This window comes from Cygnus olor, chromosome 3 (assembly GCF_009769625.2).
Source record: "Cygnus olor isolate bCygOlo1 chromosome 3, bCygOlo1.pri.v2, whole genome shotgun sequence".
NCBI lineage: Eukaryota > Metazoa > Chordata > Aves > Anseriformes > Anatidae > Cygnus > Cygnus olor.
Window position 1 is genome coordinate 31,896,753 of NC_049171.1, and position 12,892 is coordinate 31,909,644.

Consider the following 12,892-nt stretch of genomic DNA (forward strand, 5'->3'; position numbering starts at 1 on the left):
ACATAAGGAATCTGAGTCTTCAAGCTGAAAGAGACCAAATGACAATAATCTGTATATATCCATTCAGATTCTAAATGGATAACTAAGGCATGAAATAAATTTGCTTTTTTTTTTTTTTTTTTTTTCTTTTTTCTTTTAATAATAGGCTGCTGGTAGAACACATAGTTGCTTGCTATAAAAAGAGCTACTAGAAAAATTCTTCCTGGAAAGGAAAAATAGTTGAAAAACACATTGAAAAAGTTAACTGAAAAAAAAATAATTTCCATTGTTTCTTACCTTTGTGGCAAAAAAACATAAGAATTTCTCCGAATTTATGCAAACTCTATACCTGCCTAGCAGCCAGCTGCCTTGCTTCACCATTTCTGTTTATTTCACCACCTTTTCACTTTTTTCTACTTTTTTTTTGCTTCACGCTAGGTTCTGGGGACAGCAGTAAATGCAGTCTGCTCTGGACACACAAGGAGTTGAGTTGACGTGAGTGTGCTAAAGAACAAGGATTTATGGCAGTGTGCAGTCACTCAATTGAAGATCTGTTTTGATTCTGAACGTTGGTTTAAAATGAATTAGCATGGTGTAATTAAAAGGAACTACACTGGATGGTTTTTCATTGTCACTGATAGGATTAACAAAGAGGAATTTAAATTTTGAATGTGAATTATTTGAGAGTACCTCTTTTTTAATAGAATATTTTATCTTGCTTTCAGAGGTAGTGTCAAAACAGGAAACTGATACTAATTGAATGAAATACTTTAGAAGAATTATTTCAATTGCTTGCGTGGACAGCTGAACACAAAATTTATATAATAACATTAAATTGAAATATTAATATTAGTCTAACATTGTCATGATTCAACAAAGCAAGTGTGTCACTTGATAAAACTGGCATACTCTGTTTTTACATCAGTTTTCTACCCTAAGCTTTCTTTAGCCACCTTCTTTGCTGCAGTGGTCAAATCATTTTTATTTATTTTTTAACTGAGTCACAATCAGTTTCCAAATTAACATTGGAACAGCAGAGGGAGAGGGCCACCAAAAATGTCTGGGTAGCCAGTGAGGTAAAGGCAATTGTTTGATACATCATTCCTTACGAGTCAGCACTGAATTGCTTCCCACCTATTTCACTGGGAGATAGTGGTCTTTTAAACATTTTTGTAGGAATAGGATGTTTACCAGTATAATTAGAAAAATACTGAATATTGAAGAGATGAATTAGGCAGTGTAAGCAAGTATGCTGATGAAAAAGTTCCATAGAAGTTAATGACATTCTATATAAAGAAATGCCTTAAAACCCCACAGAACTTGCTGAAAAGTATTTTTTATTATTTATTTTGCAACTAATATTTAGGGTTTCTTTTAATCGATGTATTGTGTTCTATATCAGGAATCTGTTTTAAGACAATGTAAACTGTTAGTTTTAAATAATTACTGCAGAAACAAATGTATTGACTTCATTCTTGCTAATTTTCTTAAGAGAGCTTTGCATATTTTAATTGCTGGAGAAGCACCTTTAAAAATATACAGAATAAATGAGTTCCTTTGCATGCTCAGCCTGGTGGAGATTAGCTTTCCTGCTTGTAAGCTGAATGTGATACACTTGAAAGAGGTGGGAATGTATTACAGTAGTTGAGTAAATGCTAGAGGGCTGAAGCTGGGGAGCAAGTGATCACAACATGTATGGCGAGAGAAAGTACAGCTAAAGATCATTGGGGCTTACCCTGCATCTCAGATGACTAAAATACAACTATAATTGTACCTTCAATTTTCCCACAGAGCCTATTTAATAAGGACAAGCCTGTCTGCTTCTAGAGAAAGAATTCCCCTAGAATCTCATTGAAAAATTGATTTTAGGAACCGGCAAAGAAAGTAAACCATATTGTAGAAGTAGCTCCTTTAATATGTACTCATAATTATTCTTTTTTATATTTGAGTAAATGTTTATGTAGAAACTTGTCTGTTATCTATAAACTATTTGAAAATATTAAAAACATGATGTGGAACAGAAAGTAGTATTCTGTATTTTATTACTGAATTCTAGGAGCATGCATCGTTGATCAACACTAAGCAAGTGTCGTAAACATGCAGAGACACAATACTAATCCAAGAAGTCTGCAAACTTGAATCTTTATATGTGGGCAGAACTCAGGGTGATCAATGCAGTGTTATGATGCTCAGGTCATGCTCTGCAAAAACCTATGCATGTTGAGTAACTTTGTTCACATGCACAGTCTGATTAAGTCTGCAAACCACTTTTTACCATATTTTTATTATAAAGAATATGCTACCATTTAGAGAAGATGGAAAATTCAGTTCTTCTGAGAATCAATCTAATTTTTAATGGAAATTGCAGTATTTCTTAAACTTGCTTTCAGATAAGATCAGCAATGAAATGTGCAGCAGTAAGAAAACAGTAGATATGGTATTCACTAAAATACATACGTGATCAACTCAAATGTATTAATGAGTTGTATATTGAATAGTTTAATGGCAAATATTTTCTTGGGAAGATTGCCCAGAAATAAGACTGATGGTTTCATTTCCCTACTTTGAGGAGATTTTAACCCAGAATGTTTACCCATTTCCATAATACATAAAACATCAGTACAGGGAGTATGCAGGGTCTCCCCTCTTCTGTTGAACTGTTTTTAATGTTGTTTGGATCAAGACCCAGAACTCAGACATCCTTCATGTAGGAGGTTGCCCCAAACAAGAAGCTACAGCATGTTATTGCTCTCAGTGTTGTATTTTATACAGAGGGGAAGGGTACTAACAAGGAGACCAAAGCAGGCAGCGCTCTGGGAATACTGTTTGCTGGGGGAGAGGAGTCGAGCAGCATATGATACAATACCAGTAATGGGAAGTCTCAGTTGAGATCCTAATTCTGAATCAGGCGCAGAGTAGATCTGACTAGTTTCCAAAGCTGAAGTTTAAAAATGGCTCTGGCAGTTCCTATCCCTGCATCATGTGTGTTTATCAAGAAAGTGGATGCCCAAATTCAGCCCTCTGCTCTGCTGAAGGTGCACTCTTGGTGAGCACCCTAAGCACAAGGCAATCAAACTGCAACATGGGTTACTGACAGAGACTATATTAGAAATTTTTGTTTTCCTTTTCTTTCTGTTATTGCAATAAAAAAGCCCTGAAACCATGTTGCATTCATGTCACTGCACTTCTGAAGAAATGTGCTCATCTATCACCTCTGTGCTTTTGCAATCCCTCCCACAGTCTGTGAAACCTACAAATGCCGCCTGCCCTGTTCTAGTGACCAACTCCAGACAGATCAAGGTCAATTTTTGGAGGTTATTTTCAACTTTTTTACTGTTTATTCCAAGCTTTTATTCACTCAGTAGAACCCTTTTAGTCATTCTTATTTTGCTAATCCTCATAGTACATATGTGTGATCTGTTGGAAAACCTAGCTGTACATCTGACAGAAGCTTACATATCTTCCCAGCAAGTGCAGGGAACTTCTGCATCGATCAGTTCAGAGAAGACGGCACCCTCAGGGCTGGCAAGAATTGTACCTGCTTTGTCTCAAGCCTGCTCCCCTAGCCAAAACCACTTGCAAACTCCTTAGCTATCACAGCAATTGCAAGCACTTAAAAAACCCTATTTGGGAAATATTTCTCTTACCTGCCTCTCACATTTATTTTGCATTTAAATTTTGATTACATTAGGGAAAATGCAGTTCTCTGCTGTTAATGATATACAGTTAACATGCTAAACTAATTAAAATGGGGATTTTAACTTTGCTTAGCTCATATTTTTGGCAAAACCATCTTTACCTGTTAAAATACATTAGAACACATTTGCTTAAATATTACTTGAGATACAGCTTCAGACTTAAGAACACTCTAGGGGGTTCTAGGGAAATTTATAATACACCTCAGCAGTAACTAAGGCTCAGTTGTAAGTATTTTGTCATGTATGTAATCCTCCTGAGGGTGATAGAAGTTTCCACAGCACAGATTTTAGGATGAAGTCCGGAGTTTAAAGGCCTTGTCAATATATAGAACGCCTTGGGGAGAAAAGATAGCACAGTTATTTTTAAAGTTAAAAATAATTCAGAGAGGCTTTTCCTGTCTCCCACTTAGAGGAGAAAGAAAATTAATAAAATGACAAATAAAAATCTTTCTTTCTTTCTCCAGTACTTCCTGTCACCCAAATGCACAGTCACGTGTTGACCCTAACTGCGGTATATCACAGAAGGCAAGAAATGAAAGGGCACCAGCATGGCACATACAGACCAAGTGTCCTGATACTTGAGGGCTGAAAGAGGAATAAAATGACACCAAGTTGGGGCATATAGTCACAGAAGTAAAATAATTAATTTTTAGTTACAGGTTAAACAAAGCTACCACAGAGAAAATCCTGGGACTCCTCTACTGGATCTAAGATCACCTCTTAAAAGTTGAAATGAGAGGTAAGTTTCTTGTCTGTGACTTATTTCTAGTGATATTGTAAGACAAAGAACTTCCAAAGAAACTTAATAAATGCAGGTCTCGGAGGTTTAACTAAGAGGGTCATCATCACTACCTGCATTGACCCAGTGGAGATGGTTTAATTATGCATAAGGTGGGCAGGGAAAAATTAAGCTTTAGAAGTTTGTTAGGTGTAAGTGCATTACAGTGCAGGTATGTTTATATATAGAAGTTACTCTTTTACCAGGAGGATTGTAAGGACATTGTATGGACATTAGAAAGGAAAGGCAAGATTATTTTGCTTAGTTCAAATGTTTTGTGTATTTTTTAGAATTATTTTTGTATATGATGAAATACAAAGCTGAGATGTGACAGCAGTGGAACAATGAAAATTTAAGTGATGAAGTTAGTTTGATACAGTAATTAATGTTAATAAATGCTTAGAAAAAATACTTGCAAAGTACATAAAATAAGATTCAAAAGGCATGATCAGAAAGGTGATTCTCTCCAGAGTTTTTCCTCAGTTTTCTTCTACCTAAACATAAATTAGTGCAGTATCTGTAACACTGTAATAATGATCAGTGGCAAAACTTACAATTAAGACACCATTGTGGTTATAGTTTTCAATGTGAAAAATAAGTCCAAGGGAAATGTCAGGAACTAACATTTTCTATTTTGAAAACAACCTTTTATTTTTCTTTTGTCCCTGAGTAAGGACCCTTATTCTAGTGAAGAAACTAAAGACATACAGCAGTTTTCAGTGTTCTGGCCTATTGCAGAATCATAGAATCATGGAATCACAGAATGGCTTGGGTTGGAAGGGACCATGAACACCATCTAGTTCCAACCCCACTGCCATGGGCAGGGACACCTGCCACCAGACCAGCTTGCCCAAAGCCCCATCCAACCTGGCCTTGAACACCTCCAGGGATGGGGCATCCACAGCTTCTCCGGGAAACCTGTGCCAGTGCCTCACCGCCCTCATAGAGAAGAATTTCCTCCTAACCTCTAATCTAAATTTCACTTCTTTTAGTTTAAAACCGTTCATCCTTGTCCTATCACTATCCCTTTTTCCAATCACCGGGGACATCACCTGCATGCCAGGACTTTTCAGATATGATGGAGAGAGGCTTGGCAACTCCATCAGCCAGTTCCGTCAGGACCCTGGGATGCATGGCATCAGGCCCCATAGACTTGTACCTGTTCGGTTGCATTAGGTGGTCTCGAACCTGTTCTTTGCTTACAGTGGGAGGGACTTTGCTCCCCCAGCCCTCACTTGCAGGTTCAGGGAACCAAGAGACATTGGCAACCTGTCTTGCAGTGAAGACTGAGGCAAAGAAGTTGTTGAGTAGCTCAGAAGTTGTTGAATACCTCCATGTCTGTCATTACCAGTTCACCCTTCTCATTTATCAGAGGGGGAACACTCTCCTTGGCCTCTATTTTCTGGCCAAAGTACCTGTAAAATCCCTTCTTGTTATTCTTTGCATCCCTTGCCAAGCTCAGTTCCATCTGTTCCTTGGCTTTCCTTACCCCATCCCTGCACATCCAGACAGCATCCCTTTACTCTTCCCAGGCCACATGTCCCTGCTTCCACTGCCCGTGCAATTCTTTCCTACACCTCAGTTTGACCAACAGGCCCTTGCTCAGCCATGCTGGTTTCCTGCCCTCCCTGTTTGATTTCTTACATGTGGGAATGGAGAGCTCTTGCATATCAATCTAAAAGTCTGATTTAAGATTGGATTTTCAAAGAAGTTAGCCAAATTATTTACAGAATGAAAGAATACTGTATAAGCAAGACCATGAATAGTGGGCTACCAGAAAATTCTGAAGGAAAAATCGAAAAGGTCAGTCATGAGGCTAGTGGCAGGGAGAACTAGTCAAGCGGGGAAAAGAGGAGGAAAGGTGTATTTTAAAATGAGAATGACAAATGAGATAGCTAATTGATATCTGCCTCCTATGGTGTTAGAGAACTGACATCACATTGCTCACAGGTGATATTGGAAATGCATCGTGAGAGGTGATGAGATTTGTGGGGGATTTTGGAGTCAGCCATGGAAGGATTCTGGAAACAAAAGGCACTTTTAAATTGATTGTGATGTGAATGAGGGAGAACCAGGAGAATTGTTTGAAAGTGGGAGCAGTATGGTGACTTTCTCCTCAAACACAGGAAAGAAAGCAGTGATCTTCTGTCTGAAGTGCAGCACCAGACTGCAATTATTTCTTGAGAGCTTGGTGAAGAGTCCAAGACCAGAGATGAGAATTTTGTAGTGTCAGTTGTGCTGATCATAGGTGGAGAATATTGTTTACTTTGGTACTACGGGCTGTAAAACTTCCTAAAAATGCTGAAAGCAGCAGACTTCATTTGCCTTTTAGTAAGCAAAAATACAGCTTACACATGCATGCTGGACTGTTAGATGCCTGCAAAACTGGATGTCTTCCTGAAGATTTGATCATGTTGCTGTTGCTAGCAAATTTCTAAATAAGCTCATATGAAAAGGAAGCTCAGGATTAAGTATTATTCCAAAGTTACAGAAGGAGGCAATTTGACAACTGGTATTTAAGGAAAGATGAATGGGAGTGGATTCGCAGGATCTTTTACTGAAGAGACTGAAGATACTGCAGTACTCACAGCACATGAATAAACAAGCCAAAAAAGGCGATTAGGACTGCTTTAAGGAAGATAGGGGCTGAGAGTTGAAAAGAGAGAATTGGTAGGAATCAAAATGTAGGTACTCTTGTACTATTTTCAGCACTGAAATATGTGTTCAGAAATAAAGCATGCAAAAATAAAACCTTACATTAGAGGTTTTTTTGCCAGTTTTGGGTGGAGTTGTAAATTGCAAATCAAAACAGTTCTTTTATGAAAGTTCTCCTTTATTTGATAAGTCTCTATTTTAATGTTATTTCATAATACAGTCTCAATTTAAAATATTAAAAGGAATAGTAAATATAAACAATATTAAAAGGAAACTTAAAATCATTATGTGTATCTTTACATTCACTAGACACTTTCAATTGGAAATTATGGCACAATATGAAACATCTATTAAGAGCATTCACGTGTTGAAGTTATACTGCATGTTTTGCTGGGTTGTACAGCAAAAAAAAAGATTTATTTCTTCATCCAAATGTTTGCAGATCTAATAAACAGCTTAACTGACATGTATGATTGTGAAAACAGCAGATCTTTGAAGATTATAGGACAGTATTTTTCCATGGAAAGGTTTAAATAAGTTTAAAAACTTATTTCTGAGTCTCACATTTGTCCAGAGAACTGAAGTGGGCTTTGTAATCGGTATGCTGAGACAAGGCCAAACAGCACAGCTCTGACTTTGAGTATCGGGTTCCAGTGTTACCAGTAAGGAAACGAGACTTGGAAAATGCATCTTCTGGAGCTACTCTATGTTTCATACTGTGGAGCTGAACTCACACCAGTGTATGGAAAGGATCAGGTTCTGTGGGTCTACTGTATCACACCAGAGAGCCTTCAGAGCCTATGAACCTCCATGGTGATGGAGGTTGTATTTATTTTTAAGATATCATGGGTAAAATGCGATCTGTATGGTATAACGTGAATGTTTGGTAATGCAAATTTGTCTCGTGCTATGATCAGTAAGATAGATGCAATTCCAAATCCCCTGCTGTTCCTGCCCTTTTTCTTTTCTTTCTTCCACACTTTTCATCTTTCTCACCAGTTTTCCCACCCTGAGTTTCCCTTTTCATACAGGGGGCTTCATGAGTAAATTGGAAATTCAAGCATTTCAAAATGATGGAAAATTCAAGAACATAACATAGTATCAGTTTCATCATATTTGGTTAACTACTTCTGCCAGTTAATTCCATAGATGAACCTTACTAAAGATAGAATTTGAAGGAAAGGTAGTTAATGTCTGGAAATCAGTACCCCTACAATTTTGTAGGCGTATAGTTACATTTATTATCTTTTCTGCTTACTTTCTTTTCTACTTTTGGATTTTTAAAGAAAATATTTTAATACATACCATTTATTCATAAGTCATTGGAAGTTCAGTTATTTTTTTTCACTTTGAAAAAAAACAAAGATTTTTGTGGCTGCAATATTGTGGATGAATGATGTCTTTAACTGGTAGAAATGCTTCAAAGCAGGTTGAAAGGAGGACGCTAGGTTTTCTGAAATGCTTTCTGATTGAATATGAGATATGGGAGCATCCAACTTGCTTTAACAATGAAAACTTTTTTTTTCCCATGTAAAAATAGATCATAGTGCAATGACCCCTGAGGGAGAGAAAGGATGAAAAAGACATAAGTGTGTTTCTTTAAAATCCTGACTATATTGTTACCATCTGTGTCAAAGATGACCAAATGCGAATTGCACTGCTTCCTGTATTCTTTGAATTAAGGCTTCATGTGTGCTACACTGTTTTGACCTCTTCAAAATTTTGTAATTTAATTAGCAGTTTCTTTTTCCTTATCCAGCTCATTTTGAAGGGGAAAGAAAGAACAGACCTTTACCACTGTGAAAATGCTTCATTCTTTTCTGAGTCGCTACATATTTTGAATGCAGTTTTTATGAATGCATTATTGTATGAATTTAAAGCAGAAGGATGTAGAAACAATAAGCAGTGTTAACCAATGGGGATTAAAGACTATCTGAGTTGGCTAGGAAAAAAATTTGCTCCTCAGTCACTAATTTATAGACTTGCCAGGGGATTTGCCCAGCTGCACCTGCCTTAGCAAAGCGTTCAAATGTGAATTAGTTGGTGCAAAAAGTTGGCAGAAGAGTAGGGAGTTTTTCACCTCGAGGTCACTGGTTAGAATCAGGGCAGGCTGTTAATGATTTAATGCTGTTATGGTCTGATAGTTCAGAATAAATGTGTCTATATTTGAAAAAAAACACCCTTTTCTAACTGAAACAATTTTTACAGGAATACTCAAGTAGCAGGCGCGTGCCTTAGCTGCCTAAAACTTTGGTGTCCTGGCTAATCTCGTTGTCTAGGCTTCATCTGTAATCCATTGGGAGAGGGATTTTCAGAGTGATTCATAATCTTCAAAGATATATGTCTAAAATAGATGAGATGACTCATCCTCTGGAAGTACCTGCCACTTTGTTGACGACAGAGGGAGACCTAGATGACTAACTTACCCTAGATAGCTCAATTCCGGACTGCTAAGTAATAAGAAAGAGATCTCAGCACACATGTCTTTTTCTTCTAATGAAAGGTGGCTGAAGTATGCAGGCATGATGAAAAGGTCTGTAAGACCATTGGTCATGTGGAATATGCTGAAAAGATGTGGACCTACATTGCTGCCCTGCTGTATCCTGCATGAATATGTTGATTTTATTTTTTTGTAAATTAACCTATGTTGAGGGGAGGAAAAGAAGGTGTTCCTTTGTCTTAAAAATGCTGCTGGAAAAGGATATGTTCTTTATGTTACACAGAAGTATGAAGCAATGGGCTTGATATTTATTCTGTACAAATTTCCATTATTGGAAATAAAAGATTTGTATTTACGCCAGTGGAATTAGATGTAAAATCCATTTTGCTTGATATTTATATTCTAAAAGGTTGTTCACATGCTGCCTAAGTACAGCATGGACTTTGAAGATCTGCAGGCGTATATACACGATACTACTGTACTGCTTCAGATACGCAGAATATGGTAGGGCTTTTTTGCAGAACTTACAACAATTAAAATTTAATCTCATTAGTATTTAATGAAATACAGTGACTTGGCCGATTTGGAAGTTGTGACGTATCAGTGACTATTCAGGAAGTATTCACAAAACCTGATTTTAGATATTGACCTCGCTTTCTAAATAAGGAGCTTAGACAGCTGTAACCAGTGGAGAAGAGCTGGCACCTCCAGGGAACAATTCAGAGCAACCAAGGTGAGCACTAAGTTAGTGCTCTGGATTGCACTTTGAAAGATTTATATTACTGCCTAGCTTGAATATTCTCAAATAACCTTTGAGAAACTTATCCTTCTATATTTGCAATAGAGGAAGCCTTGCCTGGTTTTGTAGGCTGGTAGAGTGGGCAACGTGAATACTACCCTTATTGTTTCCTATCATCATTTTTAGTACAGCAGTATGTTGTCAGCTCAGAGCAGAACATTTTTATGAACATACTTAGAATATATTTCTGAACCTCAGGCTTAGTTTGTATTACAGGTGGTTGCTGCATGGTTAATGTTTATAACATCCTCGGTTTTAAACTTTTTTTCTGTTTTCATTTAATTGACTGAGTGCCCCCCACATGCCCAGAATAGTCAGCAAAATCCATTTGGTTTTCTCACAAAGTTTGTCTTCATTTTGCATGCTCCCTGGCTGAATCATAAACAACTCTAATCTCTCCTATATCTGCAGGGCCTTGAGTTCTGAGCTGCTGACTGGCACAGACACGGCAAGCAAGACTCATTTAATGTTGCATTCAGATTGTTAGAATGAAGTGTTTTGGATCAGTCTGACAAATCTTATATTCTTCTGTTGGTCAACAGCTGCTCTAGCTAAAGCACTGTAGTCCTACTGTAGCTTTGAAAGTACAATAACTCTGGTTAGATATTGCTCTGCTCAGATTGTTCTGAGCTTAGAAATTCAGTTGGTTGAACTCATTTGCTATGATTTGAAAAATGATCTAGAGTTTAGGAGCATATTGATATGTTAAAATGAGATCTGTGGATTTTCCTTTCTTTTAATACGAAAGTCCAAGTTTATAGGTAAAGTGCAAAATCAGTGAAGGGTGAAGGGAACGCACAGAACAAAGACCTGCCTTGGCCAATCTCCATTACATACAGAAAGAAAATCACAAGACAGGGAATATTTCTTTCTTTCTGGGGGAGGTTTCAAGAATTTCCGGGAGAAAAGGAGGCACTGTACAAAAAGATGAGGGACAACTCTAAGTGCTGTACTCTGGGTGTTTTCTTACAGTGGATGGGTTTAGATGACAAAATTACTTTAATATGGTAACCATAAGAAATAGTGAATGCATTCACTGAAGACAGTAGACAACCTTGAATCTGTCGGATAAGTTCAAATTTACTCTTTGATAATTCTTGTTTTAAAGACGAGGGTAAAATTGCAGAGGACACAAGGGTGTATCCAGGGGAACAAGAACATAATTTATAGTCGCTGGAGCTGTTTGATGAGGCTCACTTACCAGATACCTGATAACAAGGAAGAGCCAATCTGTCACTGTATGGTTCCGTACGGAAGATTTGTCTAGAATAGGGAGCATTAAACTGGCTAATGGAAATTACTTGAGCACCTACTGAATTAATTTTCATTTTAAACATGATATTGTTTAAAGACAACAACCGGCTGGACAGCATGTCAGGTTTTGTATCTGAGTGCATCTGTTAAAAAGGACCGTGAGAAGTTTGCTGGTTTTGAATATAAACCTGCCTGTGTTGTCAGTTAACATCTCCCCTACCTAGGGCAAAACTTTAAGTGATGCATAATATAGTTAGGGCTAGGGTGTGAGCTCCTGCCACCATTACCTCATCCAAACTGCTATCATTTAATCAAGAAATGTAATTGTTTCTCCAGTGAGTGATGAAAGTGGCTCATTATATTTGATCTTTTTCATACCATAAGACTACTGCTATTGCTAGCTCAGAAGACTTTTTGGCAAATGAAGAGACTGCTTGTTTGGAGCGTTCCTCTGTCAGTTTGAAATCCCCACGCTAGGGCTTCGAACTTGCTGTGAGTGCTCTGCAGTAGTACCAAGAGAGCTGAAATAATCAACAACAGGAGCCTTTTATCTCATGTCTGAAATCCATAGATAGAAAATGAATGTATATATAAATATTTCTCTTTAATATTTCACATCATGCTTCCACTTAAGAAGTTTAAACTTCTTTCGCTGCGAGTGGACATAAGCCAAACCAAGCCACAGGATTAATCATAAATAATTTACATGAAATCCCTCTACTAAGATATCCCACAATTTCATAAAGAATGAACACATGTTCTGAGAATACATAAGGATTGCTAAAATTAGCTTGCTTTAACATGCCTGGGAACAACACATGAAGCTGCTGTTGCAGTTTTTCTGACATAGCTGATCATGTTGCTAACTGTTCACAACAATTAACCACCTTTTTTTTTTTATTCCTTTTTTTTCTTAGAACTGCTTCCAGATTAAGAAAAAAAATCTGCTGAAAATTCTGAACAATGTTGACTGGTAAAGGCTATACAACAACTATTGCTGAAATAAACAGGATTAGTTTGGGATTACTTTCTCTACAAAGACTCTGCAGCAGTGCCTTACTCCTCCTTGCTGAGAAACGTCAACCCTTTCAGGTCTCCATGGTTATCTCACAGAATGAAAAGTAAAAGCATTCTGGGATGATTATATAAAGACTTGTAAAGGGTAAGTGCAAACTGAAAAACAGTATTTGAGGACTGAACAGTACATTTTCAGATGGCTGAGTATGTGCGTGTATGGTTAGAGAGATGAAGAGCAGCCTTAAGCTGTCCACCATCAGACAGACATTGGT